Genomic DNA, 19,144 nt, shown 5'->3' on the forward strand with positions numbered 1-19,144 from the left:
GTATAAAACCATATGCTTTGATCACACTATCAAAACATTTATTCCAACTCCGAGAGGCTTGCACAAGTCCATAAATGGATCGCTGGAGCTTGCACACTTTGTTAGCACCTTTTGGATTGATAAAACCTTCAGGTTGCATAATATACAACTCTTCTTCCAGAAATCCATTCAGGAATGCAGTCTTTACATCCATTTGCCAAATTTCATAATCATAAAATGCGGCAATAGCTAACATGATTCAGACGGACTTAAGCATCGCTACGGGTGAGAAGGTCTCATCGTAGTCAACTCCTTGAACTTGTCGAAAACCTTTCGCAACAAGTCGAGCTTTGTAGATAGTAACATTACCATCAGCGTCTGTCTTCTTCTTGAAGATCCATTTATTTTCGATTGCTTGCCGATCATCGTGCAAGTCAAACCAAAGTCCACACTTTGTTCTCATACATGGATCCCATCTTAGATTTCATGGCCTCAAGCCATTTTGCGGAATCTGGGCTCATCATCGCTTCCTCATAGTTCGTAGGTTTGTCATGGTTTAGTAACATGACCTCCAGAACAGGATTACCGTACCACTCTGGTGCGGATCTTACTCTGGTTGACCTACGAGGTTCGGTAGTAACTTGATCTGAAGTTTCATGATCATCATCATTAGTTTCCTCACTAATTGGTGTAGGTGTCGCAGGAACCGGTTTCTGTGATGAACTACTTTCCAATAAGGGAGCAGGTACAGTTACCTCATCAAGTTCTACTTTCTCCCACTCACTTCTTTCAAGAGAAACTCCTTCTCTAGAAAGGATCCGTTCTTAGCCACGAATGTCTTGCCTTCAGATCTATGATAGAAAGTGTACCCAATAGTTTCCTTTGGGTATCCTATGAAGACACATTTCTCCGATTTGGTTTCGAGCTTATCAGGTTGAAGCTTTTTCACATAAGCATCGCAGCCCCAAACTTTAAGAAACGACAACTTTGGTTTCTTGCCAAACCACAGTCCATAAGGAGTCGTCTCAACGGATTTAGATGGTGCCCTATTTAACGTGAATGCAACCGTCTCTAAAGCATAACACCAAAACGATAGCGGTAAATCAGTAAGAGACATCATAGATCGCACCATATCTAGTAAAGTATGATTACGACGTTCGGACACACCATTACGCTGTGGTGTTCCGGGTGGCGTGAGTTGCGAAACTATTCTGCATTGTTTCAAATGTAGACCAAACTCGTAACTCAAATATTCTCCTCCACGATCAGATTGTAGAAACTTTATTTTCTTGTTACGATGATTTTCCACTTCACTCTGAAATTCTTTGAACTTTTCAAATGTTTCAGACTTATGTTTCATTAAGTAGATATACCCATATCTGCTCAAATCATCTGTGAAGATGAGAAAATAACGATACCCGCCGCGAGCCTCAATATTCATTGCACCACATACATCAGTATATATGATTTCCAACAAATCTATTGCTCGCTCCATTGTTCCGGAGAACGGCGTTTTAGTCATCTTGCCCATGAGGCATGGTTCGCAAGTACCAAGTGATTCCAAAAGTCCATCAGTATGGAGTTTCTTCATGCGCTTTACACAAATCTGACCCAAACGACAGTGCCACAAATAAGTTGCACTATCATTATCAACTCTGCATCTTTTGGCTTCAACATTATGAATATGTGTGTCACTACTATCGGGATTTAACACAAATAGACCACTCTTTAAGGGTGCATGACCATAAAAGATATTACTCATATAAATAGAACAACCATTATTCTCAGATTTAAATGAATAACCGTCTCGCATCAAACAAGATCCAGATATAATGTTCATGCTCAACGCTGGCACCAAATAACAATTATTCAGGTCTAAAACTAATCCCGAAGGTAGATGTAGAGGTAGCGTGCCGACGGCGATCACATCGACTTTGGAACCATTTCCCACGCGCATCATCACCTCATCCTTAGCCAATCTTCGCTTAATCCGTAGTCCCTGTTTCGAGTTGCAAACATTAGCAACAGAACCGGTATCAAATACCCAGGTGCTACTGCGAGCTCTGGTAAGGTACACATCAATAACATGTATATCACATATACCTTTGTTCACCTTGCCATCCTTCTTCTCCGCCAAATACTTGGGGCAGTTCCGCTTCTAGTGACCAGTCCCTTTGCAGTAGAAGCACTCAGTCTTAGGTTTAGGTCCAGATTTGGGTTTGTTCTCTTGAGCAGCAACTTGCGTGCCGTTCTTCTTGAAGTTCCCCTTCTTCTTCTTCTTCTTCCCTTTATCCTTTTTCTTGAAACCGGTGGTTTTGTTAACCATCAACACTTGATGCTCCTTTTTGATTTCTACCTCCGCAGCCTTTGGCATTGCGAAGAGCTCGGGATTTGTCTTATCCATCCCTTGCATATTATAGTTCACCACGAAGCTCTTGTAGCTTGGTGGCAGTGATTGGAGAATTATGTCAATAACACTATCATCCGGAAGATTAACTCCTAGTTGAATCAAGTGATTGCAGTACCCATACATTCTGAGTATATGTTCACTGACAGAACTATTCTCCTCCATCTTGCAGCTATAGAACTTATTGGAGACTTCCTATCTCTCAATCCGGGCATTTGCTTGAAATATTAACTTCAACTCCTGGAACATCTCATATGCTCCATGACGTTCAAAACGTCGTTGAAGTCCCGGTTCTAAGCCGTAAACCATGGCACATTGAACTATCGAGTAGTCATCAACACGCGACTGCCAGGCATTCACAATGTCTGTAGTTGCTGGCGCGGGTGGTACACCTAGCGGTGCTTCCATGACGTAATTCTTCTGTGCAGTAATGAGGATAATCCTCAAGTTACGTACCCAGTCCATGTAATTGCTACCATCATCTTTCAACTTTGCTTTCTCAAGGAACGCATTAAAATTCAACAGAACAACATCACGGGCCATCTATCTACAATAACATAGACAAGAAAAATACTATCAGGTACTAAGTTCATGATAAATTTAAGTTCAATTAATCATATTACTTAAGAACTCCCACTAAGATAGACATCCCTCTAATCATCTAAGTGATCACGTGATCCATATCAACTAAACCATAACCGATCATCACGTGAAATGGAGTAGTTTTCAACGGTGAACATCACTATGTTGATCATATCTACTATATGATTCACGCTTGACCTTTCGATCTCAGTGTTCCGAGGCCGTATCTACATATGCTAGGCTCGTCAAGTTTAACCCGAGTATTCTGCGTGTGTAAAACTATCGTACACCCGTTGTAGATGAACGTTGAGCTTATCACACCCGATCATCACGTGGTGTCTCGGCACGACGAACTTTGGCAACGGTGCATACTCAGGGAGAACACTTTTACCTTGAAATTTAGTGAGAGATCATCTTATAATGCTACCGTCAAGCTAAGCAGAATAAGATGCATAAAGGATAAACATCACATGCAATCAATATAAGTGATATGATATGGCCATCATCACCTTGTGCCTTTGATCTCCATCTCCAAAGCACCGTCATGATCACCATCGTCACCGGCGTGACACCTTGATCTCCATCGTAGCATCGTTGTCGTCTCGCCAACTATTGCTTCTACGATTATCGCTACCGCTTAGTGATAAAGTAAAGCAATTATAGGGCGATTGCATTGCATACAATAAAGCGACAACCATATGGCTCCTGCCAGTTGCCGATAACTCCGTTACAAAACATGATCATCTCATACAATAAATATAGCATCATGTCTTGACCATATCACATCACAACATGCCCTGCAAAAACAAGTTAGACGTCCTCTACTTTGTTGTTGCAAGTTTTACGTGGCTGCTTGATACGTCCATTTTGCATCATGCTTTTATATCGATATTTATTGCATTATGGGCTATTATTACACATTATGTCACAATACTTATGCCTATTCTCTCTTATTTTACAAGGTTTACATGAAGAGGGAGAATGCCGACAGCTGGGATTCTGGGCTGGAAAAAAAGCAAATATTAGAGACCTATTCTACATAGCTCCAAAAGTCCTGAAACTTCACGGAAGACGTTTTCAGAATATATAAAATATACTCAGCGGAAGAGATTCACCAGGGGGGCCACACCCTGCCCACGAGGGTGGGGGGCGCCCGCCCCTACCTCGTGGGCCCCCTGGTGGCCCTCCGGTGGCCATCTTCTGCTATATGAAGTCTTTCAATGGGAAAAAAATAACAAGCCATCTTCTCGGACGAAACTCCGCCGCCACGAGGCGGAACCTTGGCGGAACCAATCTAGGGCTCTGACGGAGCTGTTCTGCCGAGGAAACTTCCCTCCCGGAGGGGGAAATCATCGCCATCGTCATCACCAATGCTCCTCTCATCGGGAGAGGGTAATCTCCATCAACATCTTCATCAACACCATCTCCTCTCAAAACCCTAGTTCATCTCTTGTATCCAATTCTTGTCTCCAAGTCCGGGATTGGTACATGTGGGTTGCTAGTAGTGTTAATTACTCGTAGTTGATGCTAGTTGGTTTATTTGGTGGAAGATCATATGTTCAGATCCTATATGCATATTAATACCCCTCTGATTATGAACATGTTTATGCTTTGTGAGTAGTTACGTTTGTTCCCGAGGACATGGGAGAAGTCTTGCTATTAGTAGTCATGTGAATTTGGTATTCGCTCGATATTTTGATGAGATGTATGTTGTCTCTCCTCTAGTGGTGTTATGTGAACGTCGACTACATGACACTTCACCATTATTTGGGCCTAGAGGAAGGCATTGGGAAGTAATAAGTAGATGATGGGTTGCTAGAGTGACAGAAGCTTAAACCCTAGTTTATGCATTGCTTCGTAAGGGGCTGATTTGGATCCATATGTTTCATGCTATGGTTAGGTTTACCTTAATACTTTTGTTGTAGTTGCGGATTCTTGCAATAGAGGTTAATCATAAGTGGGATGCTTGTCCAAGTAAGGACAGTACCCAAGCACCGGTCCACCCACATATCAGATTATCAAAGTACCGAACACGAATCATAGGAGCATGATGAAAACTAGCTTGACGATATTCCCATGTGTCCTCGCGAGCGCTTTTCTCTATATAAGAGTTTGTCAGGCTTGTCCTTTGCTACAAATAGGATTAGGCCACCTTGCTGCACTTTATTTACTTTTGTTACTTGTTGCTCGTTACAAATTATCCTGTCACAAAACTATCTGTTACCACTTATTTCAGTACTTGCAGAGAATACCTTGCTAGAAACCGCTTATCATTTCCTTCTGCTCCTCGTTGGGTTCGACACTCTTACTTATCAAAAGGACTACGATATATCCCCTATACTTGTGGGTCATCACTGCTATGGGGTAAGCAAGAACCGTTCTTACCTACGCATCAAAACCATAACGATAGTTCGTCAAGTTAGTGATGTTTTAACCTTCGCAAGGACCGGGTGTCGGTGTCAAAACCGGCGGATCTCGGGTAGGGGGTCCCGAACTGTGCGTCTAGGCGGATGGTAACAGGAGACAAGGGACACGATGTTTTTACCCAGGTTCGGGCCCTCTCGATGGAGGTAAAACCCTACTCCTGCTTGATTAATATTGATGATATGGGTAGTACAAGAGTAGATCTACCACGAGATCAAGGAGGCTAAACCCTAGAAGCTAGCCTATGGTATGATTGTTGTTCATCCTACGGACTAAAACCCTTCGGTTTATATAGACACCGGAGAGGGCTAGGGTTACACAGAGTCGGTTACAATGGTAGGAGATCTATATATCCGTATCGCCAAGCTTGCTTTCATGCCAAGGAAAGTCCCTTCCGGACACGGGACGAAGTCTTCAATCTTGTATCTTCATAGTCCAGGAGTCCGGCCGAAGGTATAGTCCGGCTATCCGGACACCCCCTAATCCAGGACTCCCTCAGTAGCCCCTGAACCAGGCTTCAATGACGATGAGTCCGGCGCGTAGATTGTCTTCGGCATTGCAAGGCGGATTCCTCCACCAAGTACTTCATAGAAGATTTTGAACACAAAGGTAGTGTCTGGCTCTGCAAAATAAGTTTCCACATATTGCCATAGAGAGAATAATATTTACACAAATCTAATCTGCTGACGTATTCTGTAGCGTGAGATCACACCACGGCCAAGTCTTTATTCGAATCGTTTTACTGTCCCACCTCAGCTCGTTTAGCGAGGCGGTTTCCTTGGCATGTCTTGTTAAAGCAGAGATCGTGTCCCCTTATTCCGGGATTCTCATCAATACGGGCGTGGGTAACCCAGTCGTACCCGTTGGTATGTTTTCTCGATCAAAGGCGAGTCCCAAACGGTCACGGGGAGGGCCCTTGGTATTCAACCTCTTATAAAGAGACCAAGGCCTTACTCCTTTCTTTTAATCCCAAACGAGTTTGCCCTTCGCCTCGAGTTCCAACACCCGAGGCTCTAGATTTCAGGCGCTTCGGACCTTCGACAATGTCCGGTTCCGACCTTCGAGGCCGATGGATGCCCTCCTCCGTGACGGAGGAGGACGTGCTGAAGTTGAGAGAGGCCAGGTTCTTGACCGGCGAAATCTGGCATAGGCTGCCTGCTCAAGGGCAGGTCATTCCCACTCCCAAGCCTGGTGAGAGTGTGGTGTTCATGTATCACTTCCTTCGGGGGCTAGGCTTCCCGACGGATCCCTTCGTGAGGGGGCTCATGTTTTATTATGGGCTGGAATTTCACGACTTAGCTCCGGAGTCCATCCTCCATATTTCCTCATTCATCGTCGTGTGTGAAGCCTTCCTCCATATTACTCCTCACTTCGGACTATGGCTCAAGACCTTCAAAGTAGAGCCGAAGATGATCGAGGGACGGCACGCGGAGTGCGGAGGTGCTTTTATAAGCAAGAATGCTGGTGCTCCATGGCCCGAGGGCTCTTTTCAAGAGGAGTCCAGCTTATGGCAACGAGAGTGGTTTTACATCACCGTTCCCAGGGGCACCAAGTGGGTGGCGCCACCTGCCTTTCGCTCGCCCCCCCCCACAGCTAGTGTCATGGGTCAATAAAGGACTGGACTGGGGGCCATCCAAGGACGTGCCCTTGTTGCAGGGCCACATTCGAGATCTCCTAGAAAGAGATAGCAGTCTGGTCGTGGTGACACAGGTTATGCTGATTCGCCGAGCTCTGCCCTGCAAACGTCGCCCCCTCCGCCTGTGGGAGTTCAATCCGGAGGGACCACGAGGTCTCCAACATTTTATGGGCGCGACGCCCGTGGAGATGTACAAATTGTTCTTCGGATCACAAGCAATGCGTCCAGACTTGATCGAGGACGCAGGTCTGAGCTGCAACCGCCTGGATACTCAAGTAAGTAGCCATGTGCCCGGACTCGCAATCCGCATATTTATCATAAAATTGCCCTTAAAATAGCTATCCTTTAAACAGGAGTGGATAGCGAAAGCAAAGCTAATCAGGTGTCCGGCCCCCCTCCCCGAGACCATGCCGGGTCCCGTGCTAGTCAGGATGTTGGAGGTTGTGCCTTCGGAGGAAAGCGAGGGAGAGGACAAGGAAGCTACGGCCTCCTCGAAGAAGGCTGTTTGGAAGGGAGGAATCGAAAATTCCTCTCCTCAGGGGAAGAAGAGGACCGCCTCTGACGATCCGGAGACCATGGCCTCAAAGCGGGGGAAGAAGTCTTCGTCAGAGGGTCTTGCGCCGGGGGATACTTCGGCCGAATTATGCCCTCAAGGGGAACAGCCCTCCACCGAGCCGTAAGTAGAGAGGAGTTTTTCTTTTTAAGAAATGAGAGAAATCCTTGCGTTATATCTAAGAAGAGTAATCGAAAATTTACCTTGTAGCTCGGACCTTAGCCCTTCTCAGCAGAGCTCGTCTTCGGGGGATCTTCTTTCGGAGATGATGGAGAGCGGAACGCCTCCCCCTGCCGTACCGCCTTGTGAGGCGGGCGATCCTGAGGTATCGTCACGGAGGGTTTCTCCGAATCCGACAGGGCCGGAAGGTAGTCATATGGCCCCCCAAATCCCTCCGCGTCCGGCCTTCGAAAAGGGCCATCGGACGAGTCCGGCACCGTCTGGTGCGCGGTCGGAGGAGCTGAAGGATCTGCTAGGGTGAGCATCTATCTCAGAGGAGCACCGTGCATTGATGGGTATGGTGATTGAGAGGATTTCATCCGCGGAGAGCGGATTGCACGAGGCCGTCAGGAGTTTACTGACAGGTTTTGAGGTACACGAAATAATGTACCCTTTTTGGACAGTTGCACATAAATAAGATGCGCCCTGTGTAGATAGTAGCCCCTGAGACTCCGTGCGTTGTCAAAAGTGATGGCGCGCAGATGATCATAATCCCAGGTCTAATATGCCGCCTTCATACGTAGGTGGCGAAGTGTCGGATGGCCAGCCGGACTAATGAATTTGCCGAGCTAAAGCGGCAACTTGACGTGGCAGATGCCGACATCGCGCTTGCCAACAAGCGGCTTGATGAGGCACAAGGTATGTAATTACTCTGGCAGCACCTGGTAAGAGGAGCTTTATGCCAGTATCTTACATGTGTGCGGTTGATGCAGATGGTGCTGCTGCCATGGAGAATCTTTGGGCGGAACTTGCCCGAGCCAAGGAGCAAGCCAGGAAAAGTGATGCAGCTGCCGGAAAGGCAATTGAAGAGCTGAAAGCCGAACAGGCTGCTCACAGCCGAAGCAAGAAGGAAATGGCCGAGATGACTGTGAAGCTGAAGAGCGCTGCTGACCGTTGCAAGCTTCTTGAAAAAGAAGATCAGGCGGAACAGACGGACCTGGAGAAGGCCGTTGCCGATGCCAAGGATGCTCGCTCTGCGATGAGAGCTATGAAGGAGGAGCTGCGTCAGGCCGGAGAGATCGCGGCTGGAAAGCCCTTTATGGTGCGGAGGAAGTTCTGTGATCCTAAACATGCTTCGTTAGACCGGATGTGGAGTACGGCGGACACCTATCTAGATTTGGCAGCGAGTGCCGCAGATGCGGCTGAACACTTCCGAGATCAAGAAGATCGCGAAGTGGAAAAGCTCTTTTGGTCGCAGTTCCACAATCCAGAGCGTCCATTGTCATTAGCCGATCGTTTGGCCGAATGGGCCGAGCTAAATAGGTTGTCCGGACTCGCCATGAAGTATGTCATGGGTCATCTGTGGCCAGAGAGGCCAGAGCCGAAAAGTTATTTCAACTTGGTGCAGCAGTTCCTTGGTGCAGCGCCACATATCAATGCGACGAAGAGGTCAGCGTGCATAGAGGGTGCGCGGATGGCTCTTGCCCGTGTCAAGACATACTGGGCAGAAATGGAGGCCACCGCTGTTGCATCCCAAAACTCGGATGGAAGCCGAGTACCTGCCGAGCACTATTTTCAGGAAGTTCTGCAAGGCGCTCGTTTAATAGAGACGTAGTGCTCGAAGGATACTATATTCGAATAGCATATATTATTGTAAAACAATATTTTGACAAATTGTAGAAGCTTTTTATACTTGTGCCTGCAAGTATTATAATACCTCCTGTGCGGCCGTTTAACATATATGTATATATAATCTGAAAGATGGCAGTCGTCGGCTTCAGCCCCCACGCACATAATGCGGGGGTGTTCGCACAAGGCGCATTTTCACACTTGATCCAATGTCTTGGTCCTACAAAGGAGGTGATAGCGCAGCGAACTACGCAATCGGACTATGATGCTTTATCACTTTCACTTAGCCATAGGAGTTTGACAGTGAGGCTACTTATATAGCCCCTGGTGGCGCCTGCGCTCGCCCGAACTCGGGGCGTGTATGTGCCTGGCCGGGTAGTGGCCCTTCGTTAATGCGGAGGAATCCTAAAGATTCCGGTAAGTCATCGAGTGGTTAACCAGTCTCACGCTATATCATGACAGTCAGTTTTCGACTTTCTCTACGGAGGTGCTCGCCTGGCCGAACCGGGGCACAATCGCAGTAGTTCTCCTGGTGCCGCCTTAGCCGATAGAGCGGAACGTAAGGTAGCAAAACACAGGAGCCGGGCAAACCCAACATTTGACCAAAGACATGATTCGGAGCTGATGCATATAAGTCCAAACTCGCGACGCCGAACACTCCCTAAGGTATTCGGTCTTTATGAGGGCGGGCGGGATAACGCCCTTATTAATAAGCCCCTAGTGTCCAGGTATGTGCAAAACTCTGACGTGGCCACATGCCAAAACGCCAGCCTCCTCCTTGGTTATACCAAGAAACCAGGGGATGTGTATCAACAAGAGACAGTAAAAAAGGTTTACGTAGGGTCTTAATCTGAAAAGAATCCTTGGAACGAGTCCCTGCTGCACGTCTGCGCCTGTGTCTCCGTTGTGCTGTATCCTGGACGGGTGTAGCACGGTGTTCATCTGTAAAAGAGAGGAACCTAGTTTAGGAAAGATCGTGCCAAACATGAGTTATACTAAATAAATGAAGTATAAATCGAAATGGGTAAAATTGAGCTTTATTGTCTCTTGTTTTATATGCGCGGAGCCCCTAGTACAGGGGTATACGGCTATTAAGCCTTTATCAATTGTATGTTTATGCCGGACTCGTCTAGCCGTGTCCGTGGTCTTGACGACCTGTTTAGGTGCTTTGGCTGGTGAAGCTGCTTTATTGTGGGGCTATCAAGGCAGCCGCACTATCTTCCGCGCGGGAGGAACACTCAATGTTTTCCCTTTAATGAGATGATGCCTCGTGGACCGGGCATCTTAAGCGTAAGAGATGCATAATGCGGTATTGCGTTAAAGCGGGCGAAAGCTTCGCGTCCCAGCAGCGCTTGATAGCTACTTGAGAATGGGGTGATGTGGAAAGCTAGTTGTTCGCGACGAAAGTTATTGGGGGAACCGAACATAACTTCTAGCCAGAGAGAACCCATGCAACGGGCATCCGGGCCTGGCGTTACCCCTTGAAAGGAGGTTTTGCTATGGTGAATTTTTGTTGGGTCTATCCCCATGTTGCGGATTGTGTCCTGGTATAACAGGTTTAGACCACTGCCGCCGTCCATCAGGACATTTGTAAAGTGGAGTTCGCCGATTATTGGATCTAATACCAAGGCAGTCCAGCCTGCGTTCCGGATACTTCTAGAGTAATCCTGATGGTCGAAGGTGATCGGTTTTAACAACCATTGGCGAGACTCCTTTGGGATAGGCCGTATGGCGCGTATCTCTGTTGGCGCCATTTTGTTCGTCACGTGAAGTAAGTTTACTGTTTTGATTTCTTGTGGGAAATCCTTTTGTTTCCCGGTGCTCCGCTTGTGGGGTTCATCGTCGTCCTCACTTGGTGTGTCGAGCCCCTTGTATTCGGCGTTGAGTTTGCCGGATTGCTTGAAAACCCAACAATATCTCTGGGTATGGTTCGCAGGCTTCCCGAGAGTACTGTGTATTTGACATATCTTGTCCAAGATTTTGTTTAAGTTGGATAGCTCGTCCCTGTTATCCTTGAGGGACGGCTTTCTCTGATTCTGCCGCGAGCTTTTGAATCCAGCGTTGACCGCCGTGCTCTTTGGGATGTTTCTCTTATTCCGGCGCTGGTCCTTGCTGCGTCGGGGTTTTCCGTTTCCATCCCTAACTTCGGATGTACTTGGGTCGCTGGTGCTACATCTTGCCAACCAGCTGTCCTCTCCTGCGCAAAAGCGGGTCATGAGGCTTGTTAATGCGGCCATTGTTCTTGGCTTTTCTTGGCCGAGGTGTCTGGCGAGCCATTCGTCTCGAACGTTCTGCTTAAAAGCTGCTAGGGCTTCGGCGTTCGGACAGTCGACTATCTGATTCTTTTTGGTAAGAAATCTGTTCCAGAATTTCCGGGCTGACTCTCCGGGCTGTTGAGTTATGTGGCTGAGATCGTCTGCATCCGGAGGGCGGACATAGGTCCCTTGAAAATTTTCCCAGAAAGCATCCTCAAGCTCTTCCCAACTTCCAATGGTGTTTTCGGGAAGGCTTTTGAGCCAATGCCGGGCTGGCCCTTTAAGTTTGAGGGGTAAGTATTTTATGGCATGGAGGTCATCTCCTCTGGCCATGTGTATGTGGAGGATATAATCCTCGATCCAGACCCCAGGGTCTGTTGTTCCGTCGTACGCCTCTATGTTTACGGGCTCGAATCCCGCTGGAAATTCATGGTCCAGCACCTCATCGGTGAAACATAGGGGGTGTGCGGCACCCCTGTATTTGGGTGTGCCGTGATGTTCGGATATTTGTTGTGTTGCATTGCTTACTAGAGCTTGCTTTCTTGACCTGTAGATAGATCTGGCTGGGCCATCTTTTTGATGCGGATCCTTTGGTGGATCGCGTGCCGGCTTGTGTGCGGCGCCGCTTGCCACTCCATGCTGGCCATGCGGTCGTCTATCCGACCGGGTGGCTTTCCTATTTTTCGACTGCAGGGGCTCTAAGGCCTCTTCGTCAAATTCAGGCAGTAGCTTTCGCTTTGGATAGCTTTTTGTGCGGCGACTGCCGCCATATTTGTCTGCGGTGTTGCGTACTTTGCTCCATCTGATTCTGAGTGCATCTTCCGCAGTTTTGAGCTTCCGCTCCTGCTTTTTCAGGCTACGCGCAGTGGCGACGAGCCTTTTGTGGAGGTTCTTCTGCTCCATGAGCCTATCCGGCGTAAGGTCGTTCGGACTGTTGTTTTCGCCGGGGACGGGGTGTTCGCTTTGTTTATCCAAGTTGCCCTGTTCGGACGGTTGCTCGAAGGCATGTTCGTCGTCCGCCGGCTCGTCCTGCTCTATGGCTGGGTCTGTATGGCTGCTGTCTCTGTCGAGGCAGGGCTTGGAGCGGCGCTTACGTCGCCGTTTTGATTGCTTTTCGAGTGAACGATCCCTCGTTGCATCCCTGTGTTCCTCGTCGTCGCTTCCTTTGGGTGTGTCCATCATGTATACATCATGAGATGAGGTGGCTGTCCAGTGCCTTATAGGCGTTGGTTCATGTTCATCTCCTACATCATCGTCCATACCATCGATGTCTTCGGAGTCGAAGTCGAGCACGTCGTTTAAATTATCGATAGTGGCTACGAAGTGGGTGGTGGGTGGGCTTTGAATTTCTTCATCATCCGCATCCCAACCTTGCTGACCATAGTCCGGCCAGGGCTCTCCTGATAAAGAGAGAGACTTTAGTGAATTCAAAATATCGCCGAAGGGCGAGTGCTGAAAGATGTCCGCGGCGGTGAACTCCATGATCGGCGCCCAATCGGGTTCGATCGGTAGGGGCGCGGAGGGCTCGGAGTTTGGAGAGGAGTCCGGATCCTTGGAGTCACGGGCTTCGCAGAGAATAGGGCCGGTGTTCGGCTCGATCGCCGTAGAGATTGCAGCCCCCGAGGCGGTGTCCAACCATCCATCCTCGATTGGCGCAGTTGGCTCCGAATTAAAGGTCGGAGCTGATGCGGGTGCAACCTCCAGGGCACTATTCGGCGGCAGAGCTAGATCATGCCCATCGTGACAGTGCGGCGCGCTCGGCTGCGGCTCGAATCCGTCGAAGATCAAGTCTCCGCGGAGGTCGGCCGTGTAGCTCAAACTTCCAAATCTGACCTGATGGCCAGGGGCGTAGCTTTCGATCTGCTCCAGATGGCCAAGCGAATTGGCCCGCAGTGCAAAGCCACCAAATACGAAGATCTGTCCGGGGAGAAAAGTCTCACCCTGGATCGCATCATCGTTGATGATCGGAGGAGCCATCGGGCCTAAAAGTGACGACACAGAGGAACTCTCAATGAAAGCACCAATGTCGGTGTCAAAACCGGCGGATCTCGGGTAGGGGGTCCCGAACTGTGTGTCTAGGCGGATGGTAACAGGAGACAAGGGACACGATGTTTTTACCCAGGTTCGGGCCCTCTCAATGGAGGTAAAACCCTACTCCTGCTTGATTAATATTGATGATATGTGTAGTACAAGAGTAGATCTACCACGAGATCAAGAAGGCTAAACCCTAGAAGCTAGCCTATCGTATGATTGTTGTTCGTCCTACGGACTAAAACCCTTCGGTTTATATAGACACCGGAGAGGGCTAGGGTTACACGGAGTCGGTTACAATGGTAGGAGATCTATATATCCGTATTGCCAAGCTTGCCTTCCACGCCAAGGAAAGTCCCTTCCGGACACGGGACAAAGTCTTCAATCTTGTATCTTCATAGTCCAGGAGTCTGGCCGAAGGTATAGTCCGGCTATCCGGACACCCCCTAATCCAGCACTCCCTCACCGGGCGTAGCCACACTCGATTCAACTAAAGTTGGAGAAACTGACACCCGCCAGCCACCTGTGTGCAAAGCACGTCGGCAGAACCAGTCTCGCGTAAGCGTACGCGTAATGTCGGTTCGGGCCGCTTCATCCGACGATACCGCCGAACCAAAGTATGACATGCTGGTAAGCAGTATGACTTGTATCGCCCACAACTCACTTGTGTTCTACTCGTGCATATAACATCTACGCAATAACCTGGCTCGGATGCCACTGTTGGGGAACGTAGTAATTTCAAAAAAATTCCTACGCACACACAGGATCATGGTGATGCACAACAACGAGAGGGAAGAGTGTGTCCACATACCTCGTAGACCGAATGCGGAAGCGTTAGCACAACGCGGTTGATGTAGTCGTACGTCTTCACGATCCGACCGATCCAAGTACCGAACGCACGGCACCTCCGAGTTCTGCACATGTTCAACTCGATGACGACCCGCGAGCTTCGATCCAGCAAAGCTTCACAAGAGAGTTTCTTCAGCACGACGGCGTGGTGACGGTGATGATGATGCTACCGACGTAGGGCTTCGCCTAAGCACCGCTACGATATGATCGAGGTGGATTATGGTGGAGGGGGGCACCGCACACGGCTAAGAGATCAATGATCAATTCTTGTGTCTATGGGGTGCCCTCCTACCCCCGTATATAAAGGAGCAAGGGGAGGAGACGGCCGGCCAGGGAGAGGCGCGCCAAGAGGGGGAGTCCTACTCCCACTAGGAGTAGGACTCCTCCTTTTCCTAGTAGGAGTAGGAGAGGGGGAGGAAAGGGAGAGGAGGAGAAGGAAAGAGGGGGCCGGTCCCCTTTGCCCTAAACCAATTCGGTTTGGGCCTTGGGGGGGGGGGGCGCCCCACACTCCCTTTGCTTCCCTCTATTTCCACTAAGGCCCATGTAGGCCCGTTAAGCCCCCCCCGGGGGGTTCCGGCAACCCCCCGGTACTCCGGTACATGTCCGAAACCTTCTGGAACCTTTCCGATGTCCGAACATAGTCATCCAATATATCGATCTTTATGTCTCAACCATTTCGAGACTCCTCGTCATGTCCGTGATCATATCTGGGACTCCGAACTACCTTCGGTACATCAAAACACAAAAACTCATAATACCGATCGTCACCGAACTTTAAGCGTGCGGACCCTACGGGTTCGAGAACTATGTACACATGACTGAGACACGTCTCTGGTCAATAACCAATAGCGGAACCTGGATGCTCATATTGGCTCCCACATATTCTATGAAGATCTTTATCGGTCAAACCGCATAACAACATACGTTGTTCCCTTTGTCATCGGTATGTTACTTGCCCGAGATTCGATCATCGGTATCTCAATACCTAGTTCAATCTCGTTACTGGCAAGTCTCTTTACTCTTTCCGTAATACATCATCTCGCAACTAACTCATTAGTTACAATGCTTGCAAGGTTGCTTATAGTGATGTGCATTACTGAGTGGGCCCAGAGATACCTCTCCGACAATCAGAGTGACAAATCCTAATCTCGAAATACGCCAACTCAACAAGTACCTTCGGAGACACCTGTAGAGTACCTTTATAATCACCCAGTTACGTTGTGATGTTTGGTAGCACACAAAGTGTTCCTCCGGTAAACGGGAGTTGCATAATCTCATAGTCATAGGAACATGTATAAGTCATGAAGGAAGCAATAGCAACATACTAAACGATCAAGTGCTAATCTAATGGAATGGGTCTAGTCAATCACATCATTCTCCTAATGATGTGATCCCGTTAATCAAATGACAACTCATGTCTATGGCTAGGAAACATAACCATCTTTGATCAACGAGCTAGTCAAGTAGAGGCATACTACTGACACTCTGTTTGTCTATGTATTCACACATGTATCATGTTTCTGGTTAATACAATTCTAGCATGAATAATAAACATTTATCATGATATAAGGAAATAAATAATAACTTTATTATTTCCTCTAGGGCATATTTCCTTCAAGTAGCACCATGATCCTCATGATAGAGAGTCTCTTATTTTGTCACTTTCATATACTAGTGGGAATTTTTCATTATAGAACTTGGCTTGTATATTCCAATGACGGGCTTCCTTAAATTCCCTAGGTCTTCGTGAGCAAGCAAGTTGGATGCACACCCACTTAGTTTCTTTGATGAGCTTTCATATATTTATAGCTCTAGTGCATCCGTTGCATGGCAATCCCTACTCCTTGCATTGACATCAATCGATGGGCATCTCCATAGCCCATTGACTAGCCGCGTCAATGTGAGACTTTCTCTTTTTTTGTCTTCTCACACAACCTCAATCATCATATTCTATTCCACCCATAGTGCTATCTCCATGGCTCGTGCTCATATATTGCGTCAAAGTTGAAAGAGTTTGAAAAGGCTAAGTATGAAACAATTGCTTGGCTTGTCATTGGGGTTGTGCATGATGAGAGCATTTTGTGTGACGAAAATGAAGCATGGCCAAACTATATGATTTTGTAGGGATAAGCTTTCTTTGGCTATGTTATTTTGATAAGACATAATTGCTTGGTTAGCATACTTGAAGTATTATTATTTTTATGTCAACATTAAACTTTTATCTTGAATCTTTCAGATCTGAATATTCATGCCACAATAAAGAAAATTACATTGAAGAATATGCTAGAAAGCATTCCACATCAAAAATTCTGTTTTTATCATTTACCTACTCAAGGACGAGCATGAATTAAGCTTGGGGATGCTTAATACGTCTCCGACGTATCTATAATTTTTGATTGTTCCATGCTATTATGTATTCTGTTTTGGATGTTTAATGGGCTTTATTATACACTTTTATATTATTTTTGGGACTAACCTATTAACCCAAGGCCCAGTGCAAATTGCTATTTTTTTTGCCTATTTCAGTGTTTCACAGAAAAGGAATATCAAACGGAGTCCAATTGGAATGAAACCTTTGGGAGCGTGATTTTTGGAACAAACATGATCCAGAGGACTTGGAATGGACGTCAAGAAACAACCGAGGAGGCCACGTGGCAGGGGGTGCGCCTACCCCCTGGGCGCGCCCTCCCCCTCGTGGCTCAACCGACCTAGTTCTTCCTCCTATATATGTTCATATACCCCGAAAACATCCAGGAGCACCACGAAACCCTATTTCCACCGCCGCAACCTTCTATACCCAAGAGATCCCATCTTGGGGCCTTTTCCGGAGCTCCGCCGGAGGGGGCATCGATCATGGAGGGCCTCTACATCAACTCCATGGCCCCTCCGATGATGTGTGAGTAGTTTACTTCAGACCTTCGGGTCCATAGCTATTAGCTAGATGGCTTCTTCTCTCTCTTTGGATCTCAATACAAAGTTCTCCTCGATCTACTTGGAGATCTATTCGATGTAACTCTTTTTGCGGTGTGTTTGTCGAGATCCAATGAATTGTGGGTTTATGATCAAGTCTATCTATGAACAATATTTGATTCTTCTCTGAAATCTTTTATGTATGATTGGTTATCTTTGCATTCGAATTATCAGTTTGGTTTGGCCTACTAGATTGATCTTTCTTGCAATGGGAGAAGTGCTTAGCTTTGGGTTCAATCTTGCGGTGCTCGATCCCAGTGACAGAAAGGGAAACGACACGTATTGTATTGTTGCCATCGAGGATAAAAAGATGGGGTTTATATCATATTGCTTGAGTTTATCCCTCTACATCATGTCATCTTACCTAATGCGTTACTCTGTTCTTATGAACTTAATACTCTAGATGCATGCTGGATAGCGGTCGATGTGTGGAGTAATAGTAGTAGATGCAGACAAGAGTCGTTCTACCTGTCACAGACGTGATTCCTATATACATGATCATGCCTAGATGTTCTCATAATTATTCGCTTTTCTATCAATTGCTCGACAGTAATTTGTTCACCCACCGTAATACTTATGCTATCTTGAGAGAAGCCACTAGTGAAACGTATGGGCCCGGGTCTATTCTCCATTATATTAATCTCCCCTTAACAAGTTATTTCTATTACCGTTAATTTTGCAATCTTTACTTTTAATCTTTATCATAAAAATACCAAAAATATTATCTTATCATCTCTATCAGATCTCACTCTCGTAAGTGATCGTGAAGGGATTGACAACCCCTTTATCGCGTTGGTTGCGAGGTTCTTATTTGTTTGTGTAGGTACGAGGGACTTGCGTGTGACCTCCCACTAGATTGATACCTTGGTTCTCAAAAACTGAGGGAAATACTTACGCTACTTTGCCGCATCACCCTTTCCACTTCAAGGGAAAACCAACGCAGTGCTCAAGAGGTAGCAAGAAGGATTTCTGGCGCCGTTGCCAGGGAGTCTACGCACAAGTCAAAGCATACCAAGTACCCATCACAAACTCTTATCCCTCGCATTACATTATTTGCCATTTGCCTCTCGTTTTCCTCTCCCTCACTTCACCCTTTCCGTTTTATTCGCTCTCTTTTTTCTGTTCGCTTTTTCTTTCGCTTGCTTCGTCGTTATGGCTAGTCTTTTATCCACTCCTTTATCTCCCGAGAATGAAGTCCTTAATTTTAAACAAAGGGAGGGAGAAAACCTAAAAGATGCTTGGTACAGAATTTGCAATGCGCAAAATAGATCTACTAGGACTAGGAAGCAATCTACTTCCGTTCTTCTTCGTAATTTTTATGCATGATTGGTTATCTTTGCAAGTCTCTTTGAATTATCAGTTTGGTTTGGCCTACTAGATTGATCTTTCTTGCAATGGGAGAAGTGCTTAGCTTTGGGTTCTATCTTGCGGTGTCCTTTCCCAGTGACAGCAGGGGCAGCAATGCACGTATTGTATTGTTTCCATCGAGGATAAAAAGATGGGGTTTATATCATATTGCTTGAGTTTATCCCTCTACATCATGTCATCTTGCCTAATGTGTTACTCTGTTCTTATGAACTTAATACTCTAGATGCATGCTGGATAGCGGTCGATGTGTGGAGTAATAGTAGTAGATGCAGAATCGTTTCCGTCTACTTGTCGCGGACGTG

The 19,144-nt window shown here is 47.1% G+C and overlaps 1 pseudogene; it reads right to left on the reverse strand.

The window, feature by feature from the left end:
* Window positions 1-10,460: 10,460 nt before the first annotated feature.
* Window positions 10,461-11,123, reverse strand: LOC125525305 (uncharacterized; annotated as a pseudogene).
* Between the last annotated feature and the right edge of the window lie 8,021 nt (window positions 11,124-19,144).

Source organism: Triticum urartu, chromosome 7A, assembly GCF_056163025.1.
Source record: "Triticum urartu cultivar PI428250 chromosome 7A, HENAU_Tu73, whole genome shotgun sequence".
In the NCBI taxonomy this organism is placed as follows: Eukaryota; Viridiplantae; Streptophyta; class Magnoliopsida; order Poales; family Poaceae; genus Triticum; species Triticum urartu.